At 43.8% G+C, this 7,259-nt stretch overlaps 1 protein-coding gene across 3 annotated transcripts in view; it reads right to left on the bottom strand.

The window, feature by feature from the left end:
• The window catches only part of LOC109305020 (Y+L amino acid transporter 2-like), a 69,034-nt gene extending 64,482 nt beyond the window's left edge, over nucleotides 1-4,552 (bottom strand). Inside the window, exons 1-2 of one of the 3 annotated variants that reach the window (XM_019527893.1) lie at nucleotides 4,434-4,552; nucleotides 3,611-3,716 (exon numbers count right to left, since the gene is read on the bottom strand). The gene's annotated coding sequence lies outside the window, so the exon portion shown is untranslated. The remainder of the gene's footprint in view (nucleotides 1-3,610; nucleotides 3,717-4,433) is intronic. The other 2 variants (XM_019527891.1, XM_019527892.1) reach the window with 2 other exon arrangements.
• Between the last annotated feature and the right edge of the window lie 2,707 nt (nucleotides 4,553-7,259).

Below are 7,259 nucleotides of genomic sequence, written 5' to 3'. Positions count from 1 at the left end.
ATACGGGCACTAGTATTCTGCTCTAAAGCTTAGGAGTACTCTTTCAAACTAGCCACACTGCAGAAGTTCAGCTTTAAGGCTCAAAGCTGTATGTGCAGATACAGAAGGACCCAGATAATTCATAACCAGGTGGCTCTACAATCCACTTAATTAGCACCAACATACCCCAAATGGGTCCAGCTTTTGCTTCAAAAGAGGCTGCTCCTCTGATCAGCTGGAGCTCATCAGTGGTTTTACACAACTGATTGGAGAAGTGGCTTGAAATAAAAGCCACAGAAAACATCTGGGCCACCTCAATTGTCCTGTATTCCTATCTGCTGTAGGTATATAAGCCCCTAGCTGGTTTGTAAATTGGGGAACTCAAGGTTGGATGGATGGTCCAAAAACCCTCCCCAAAACCACATGGATCTGGAAAGAGGCAAACACCAGATGGAATCACAAACCCTACCATTTACTTTATTATATTTCTCTTGGCCAACCAATATCTCCCTCAGAGCCTCAGTCACTTCATTTTCACACATGGTTCACTCTCTTCTAGGACTTTAGGGAAGCAGAACGGAGTGGGTCCATACTGATGGAACTATGCCCTTAAATGCATTGGGCTTTCTCCTCTGCATACTGAATAGCAGGGGTGTCAAACTCACTCTGTGCCCTGGATTGGATCCAGACCACGGGGCTCCTCTCGGGCCTGACCTGCAGACAGAGCCAACCCTAGCAGGGTGTGGGGCCTGGGGCAAATCAGCCTATGTGGGGCCCCTTTAACACTGCGTGGGGCCATGGGACCCCCACAAAGGCAGGGCACAGTAGTGCCGTAGCAATTAAATTTGGTGCCTGGGGCGAAGAAGGTCCCACACACCCTGGATGAGCCACTCTTTAGTGGATGTGAAGCCGGCGGCGCGTGGTGAGCGGTCAGACACTTTTTCTATGGCATGGGGCTGAGCTGCCAGCTCCAGGCGGGCCCTGTGGGAGGGGCCGTGGCCACTCTGTCCAGCTCTGCAGGTCCCCCCAATGCATGGGGGCTGGGATGTTTGCCTTGATTCGCCCTACCCAAGAGACAGCTCTGCTCGCAGCCCAAGCAGTAGCTGGGGTGGAGTCAGTGGCAATGAGGTGGAGGCACTGGTGGTGGCAGGGCAAGCAGCTGCTTGTTGTGGCAGGGTTGACACAAGTGGCAGTGGCAGTAGTGCCAAGTGACTGCAGGCCAAAAAGCCCTCAACACAGCCCTCACTCACTCCTCTGCCACTGAGGGCCATGTTCAGTGGGACCCCAGATTCTTCAGCAGGTCCCACCCCCAGCTGGCCACAGCCCTAAATTCCCTAACTTGCCAGTAATCCAGTGGGTTAAGAGTCGCTTTGTAGGCCAAATTCAGCCCAAGGGCTGTATGTTCGACAGCCCTGCTATATAGGATGCTGTCTGAAAAGGATACGTAAAACCCCTCTGTATCTCAGTCTGCTTGACTGGTAACAAGATGCTTTTCAAGACAGCACTCACTACAGACTATAAATCAAAGTGCTTTGTTATGCAAGGGAGAGACAGAGAAGGGAACCTTGCTAATTAAAGACAAGAGACAATATAGGACAGAAGGTCCCCAGTAAAGGACATCCTTTTCCACCTATTAGGTGTCTAAGCACAAACATATTTCATCATGCTTGAGTCCCTGGAAAACCATTAATGGAAAAGGTGGGTTGGTCATCTTCCTTTCTGTTGTAACTTCATTTAAGGCCAAGATGGCAGTGTATTACAAATATAGATGTGTCAATGGATTTTCAGGGACTTCATTTAGGCAACTCAGTGGAGTAGGATTTGGCCTTTGGTTTATAAACTCTTCAGGGCAGGGATATTCAAAGCATTTACCATAGGTTTGGGCACTTTGTAATAATACATGATAGCTTTACAGATTCACAAAAGTTTAGGGATGGAAGGGACCTCATGAAGTCATCAGGTCCAGTTCCCCTGCTCTGGGCAGGAAAGATTGCAGGGGTCAAATAATCCCATCAAGGTGTGCGTCCAGTCTCCTTTTGAAGATCTCCAGGGTAGGTGCCTGCACCACCCCTTGGGGAGTCTATTCCAGAGTCTGGTCACACGAACAAGGGGACGCATTCAACCTGTGCCAAGTGATCAAATAGCGCTTGGTCAGGGAAGTGTGCCATTCTTGCAAGTGGTCATTTAGACTGAGATTTTCAAAGGGGTGTGAGGGAACTGGGTTCAGTGGAAGTTAGCTGCTGCTTTCCTTAGGGCCACTTGAAATTCCTGATTTTAATGGAGGGTGGAATGTAAGGCAGTGCTGTCCAACATCTAAGTTGGTGGCTACATGCTCTGCAGGCCACATGGGCCACACAAGAGTGAGGCACTGTCTTCTCCAGGCTGCATGTTATGTGGACATTTCCCATGGCACCACACACTTGCAAAGGTGCTTCCCACCCACTGCTGCACTGTGCACCTGTGCAGCCCTGGTTTCACCCTCAGCTGCCTGTGCCATGCCACACCTTCCTAGGGCAGGGATAGGCAGCAGCAACATGAGGAGGGAGGGGAGCCTGGAGACTCTGGGGCCCTAACAGCTGCAGTGATGCGGGGAGAGGTGGCTTGATGGGAGCTGCAATGCAACTCCTCCCAGGCTGCATGCAGCCTGAAGGCTGCCAGTTGGACAGTCCTCATCTAAGGCAACCAAGGATGTAGAGCACCTCCCATGCAATGTTGACTCCCTGAGCCGCTACTGATTTCAATGGAAGCTGAAGGCAAAGAGTACCTTGGAAGGTCAGACCTGAAAAAGCTGAAGAGCTGATGACATGTTTATTCTTATTTTTATATCATCTAAAATAATTTCATCTTTCTTTTTTTTTAAAGATGCTTTTAGCTTAATAGGTATGTTTGGCTGTCTACCATTAAACATCCCAAATCAGAGACTTCTGCTGCATCACACATGAAGTTGCCAACAGAGCTGATGCCAACAAATGCTTTCCAATTCCAAACAGAAAGAAAATGATATAAAACCCATTTCCCCTATGGTCGTTTAGTAGGTTTAGAAAGCTATTTTAAAGGCTATCACAATGTCTCTAAGTCCAATGGAGTAGATTATGATTTAAAACTACAGAAACATCTTTAAGGCATGCATAGGTATACTTATGTTTGGTAGGAAATAAACAAACTGACATTAGATGAGCCAAAGGTCTCTCCACGATGGCTGTCAAAATCCTACTGTGCAGGTCAGACTTTTAAACATTACCAGGGAGCATGAGCTACAACAGACTCTAAATGAAGCATTCATGGCATGATCACTGCTGACCACATGACAGGCAAACAAAACAAGATTATGCACTGGGAAAAAGCTATACACAAACTAAATTTCAGTTAGGAAAACAGATGTCTTCTAAAGGGAACACCTATTTATTTGGTAGGAAATTTACCACAGGTAGGAAGGGTTATACTTTTAAAAATATGCCACAATATAATGCTTAATGTTTTCCTACGTGAATGCTAGGCTCAAAAGGCTACTTTTTTTAAACATGACATTATATGCTCAATCCCTGCTTTATTGTCACTACCATGAAGGACAAAGAGAAATTGTTTTTGTAAAAAAGGAAGGAAAAGTAGAGAAGGAAAAGTAGAAACTTACCAATATACAGTCGATGTACTCCTTCCTTTAGGGTAAAGGCATCTATAAATTAAAGAACTGAGCCACAACCCATCTAACTTCCATCTGCTTCTATATAAGTATGCATCTGGTTGACTGAGATTGTAAGTGATATAAATACAAATAGACCTCTCTTACTCTCTGCCCCCTCCCCCTTTTTCTCAGGTTCAGTTTAGCCTTGCCTTCAGACGCTATTTTTGTTACTAAAATCAACAACAGCCAGCAGGAGAGAGGATCCAAGACTTCTGGCATGCGATTCCTCCAAACAACCCAGGTTATCAGCCTGCAGAGGCAGGCAGTGTAAAGATCAGATGCTCTGCTATTGCTGAGAATGCTCTGCTGGACGAAAGTTGTTTTTGAATTCCTTGCTTCACAGGTTGTGGAAAACAAGGATATTGTCCAAAGGTGACAAAAAGAACATCTTTAAAACAAATGTAATAGTATTTATTCGTCTTCTTCACTGCAAATAATCCCAGTGAGCCTTCCGAAACAACGTGCTAGTGGAAAAGGCATGGAAGGGCCAGATAAAAACTTCTGTTTACTGTGTGGGTGGGGAGAGAGGCTGATCCCCTGAGTACTTGGTATGCTAGCTGGCAGAATGAAACGGGTTATGAAAAACACTTCTTCCTTTCTATTATGTATTCATATTCATCTATCCTGTTACTTTTCACTGGTCCACCTTATCAATTCAACAATTGTTAAACTACTTTAAACCACTCTGAGCATCTGTGCACCTCTTGTTTTAGTTGTGCCTGCTTTTGTTTCATCTAAGATATTAAAATAAGTAAAGCAAGAAAACACTTACCTAGGGGGCTCAGATTTGTCTTCTGTAGTTCAATAGTGGCCTCTTTATAAAGTGCTCATGGAAAACAAGGGCCGCGATGAAGCAAGGTACAAGATCTAGCCAAAAAGGCCAAACAAGGAAACATCCTGAAAATATTGTCTGCTGAGCAGAATGGTAAGTTAATGAGTGCAAGAGCACTAACTTGGTATCCTTGTTTCTTATGATGAACCAACTTACTGGGAGGCCAATGGGAGGGTGAAAAGTCTGTACTTGGAAGTCAAAGGGCATTTGGAAGGAGCTGATAAAGCAGATCAAGTGTCTTTGGCCACTGGACTGAGTCAAAGCAACTGATAATGGGGATTAATAGGAATGCAGCTAATTTGAGCAGAACAATAAAGTACTTGAATTAAAAAGTGGCAATTTTTACTCATACCTCCACAGCCTCATTAAACCACTAACACAGAAAGCATGATGGTCACCTTGTACTATATTACATTGCAAATAGTAACAAAATTGTATTCAACAAAGCTGGTGATGTTCCTTAGTTTTTTTTCTTTTGAAAATATTCTCATGAAAAACAAGTTTCCTATGATATATTGTGGCATATTTCTCAAAGAAAATACTATTCAGGTTGGAACAAGTTTATAACAAATGTGACATTGCAATGGTTGCACTACTTAAAAGCAAGCTTAAAGGAAATCAGCACATGCCAATCTTTTTAAACAAATACTTTTCAAGCTGGTGAACTGCCAGTTTCTATTCATCAAGTTTTTTTAAAGTTTGCTAATGATAGTGTGGAGACTTGTACGGGTTGCACAATTGTAGCTGACAGTATCTTGAGTTACACAAGTCTCTGGTAACATATGCTACAGTATATCAAGAGTTTTTTTGGCAACAGAATTGTTTTGCAGGCATGTTGTTTGTTCTCTATAAAAAAAAGTCAACCCCATCTTGTATTATTCCTTAATGAGCAAAACTGTTAACTTTTCATTTTGCCAGAGCTGTGTAAACAGACTTTAGCATAACTGAGAATCAGGCGTTTAAACTTGATTGAATGTTTAGCTATTTTCTCAGTTCAGATTTGCACTTACTTCCAAACTGAATGCCTGTTTCAACTCCCAGCCACCAGATCTTGTTTGACTGTGCTAGGTTAGAGAGCTCTTTATTATAAGAAATCTTTTTTCATACAAGTGTTTAGCATTTATGAACATATTATGAGTATTTTAAGATTATTTCAAACACGCAAACTCAAAATTTGCCCACCATTTGTCTTCAGTATGAATTGCAGGGGAAATTATTTCTTACCCTTATAAAACAATTTAAAAAAATGAACCCCCACAAAACCTCCTATATTTATGCTGCAGCAGTCCAACCCAGGCAGCAGTTTAGATACCTATAATCCAATTCTTCGACTGCAATAGCTGTAGACTACTCTTACCTATCTTGTGCATTATAGCTATCCAGACTCATGTTTGCTTTTGCAGAGATGAAGAACAGAATAATGTTTGCCTTGATAAGCACTCCCATATTTTTTTCTATGTTTGCTTATACAACTGCTGCTGCTCAAGAGGGCTCCCTTGATACTTTGCTCCTGAAGCAGTGTTCTAAGATCATGCTAAAAGTCTCGTGTGCTGAAGTCTTGCCCACACATGCTAACCCCTACTCAGCTAGTGGTGTGGCTGCACCAGTGCCAACCCCTTAAAAATAGAGAAGAGCAAGGTAATTTGGGGATCCCCAGTTAACCAGTGCAGGTTCCCACATGTCCCTGTCTATGCCTGGGGACAGTCTCTGAGCACTTTTACAAAATTACTATATGCAGAATTAGGCCTTGTTCTCTCAATCAAAGCTTACTTTCGACTGAACCATCTGAGTGACCCCTGCAGGAATGCCTGGTGTGCTAGTGTGTTGTTTTTTTTTAAATACCAAGTTCCCATTGAATTCAACAGCAGTTTGCCCAGGAGCAGTTAAGATTAAAAGTTCTTTCAGATCTTTATTCGGGAAAATCCCTGGATGCTAACTAGTTCTGTTTAGCCCTTCAACTTCAGAAGGACTTGTTCCTAGAAAGAGGAGAGGGAACTAAAATGCTAGGGTATATATTCCTGGCTGTTCAAGGTTTTTAATTTAAGAGCTGAATGAAAAATGTGCTGGAGAGCTATGCTTAGATGTCCAAAATAAGTCCCCAGGGGCAGACATACGCTTAGAGAGGGATCTTCCTCCGTTACGCAGCGCAGGTGTTGTTAAACAGGGCAGGATTACCTGTGGAATCTTGCTGTAGGTTTAAAAGCGGTCGTTCCACAAGGTAAATCCAACTGACAGCTGCTGGTTACTTCTGATCTCCCTCTGGTCTCTCTGAGTGCAGCCCCAGGGTGTCATGTTTCCTGCTTTCACTACGCTTGGGCTGAGATGCTGCGATTCTGGTTGTGGGTCAGGCCGTGTCAGCCAAGCTTACCCATCAGGTTTGAGCATTTAGAAGAAAAGGGCTTCAAAACCACAGTACACACCTCTTAAAGGCTTACTAGGCTTGGGACCTGCCAAATGGAACTGAAACAGGTGTCCGAATGACTGTCTGAAGCACAACTTCCTCTCTTCATTGCTGGCCTTTTTGTATTTCCCAGAGCTCTTACAACTTTGTGCATCCCTGGGCCTTTAGATACCTCTGTCAGCTCTTAAATGCTTGCCTGCTATGGCTTATCCTCTTTAATTCCTCAAATCCCTCAATTAAACCAAGCCACTATATTCATCCAGTAAACATTCCCATAACCAGATCACATCCTATACACAAATCGTTACCAAGCAGCTCCAGTTCCTTTTCAGATCCAGCCCTGATTTGGGCGGGGGGGGGGGGGG

The sequence above is a fragment of the Gavialis gangeticus genome, unplaced genomic scaffold (genome assembly GCF_001723915.1).
Source record: "Gavialis gangeticus isolate Ggan-Ray unplaced genomic scaffold, GavGan_comp1, whole genome shotgun sequence".
Taxonomy (NCBI): Eukaryota; Metazoa; Chordata; order Crocodylia; family Gavialidae; genus Gavialis; species Gavialis gangeticus.
This window is presented reverse-complemented; position numbering and strand designations above follow the sequence as displayed.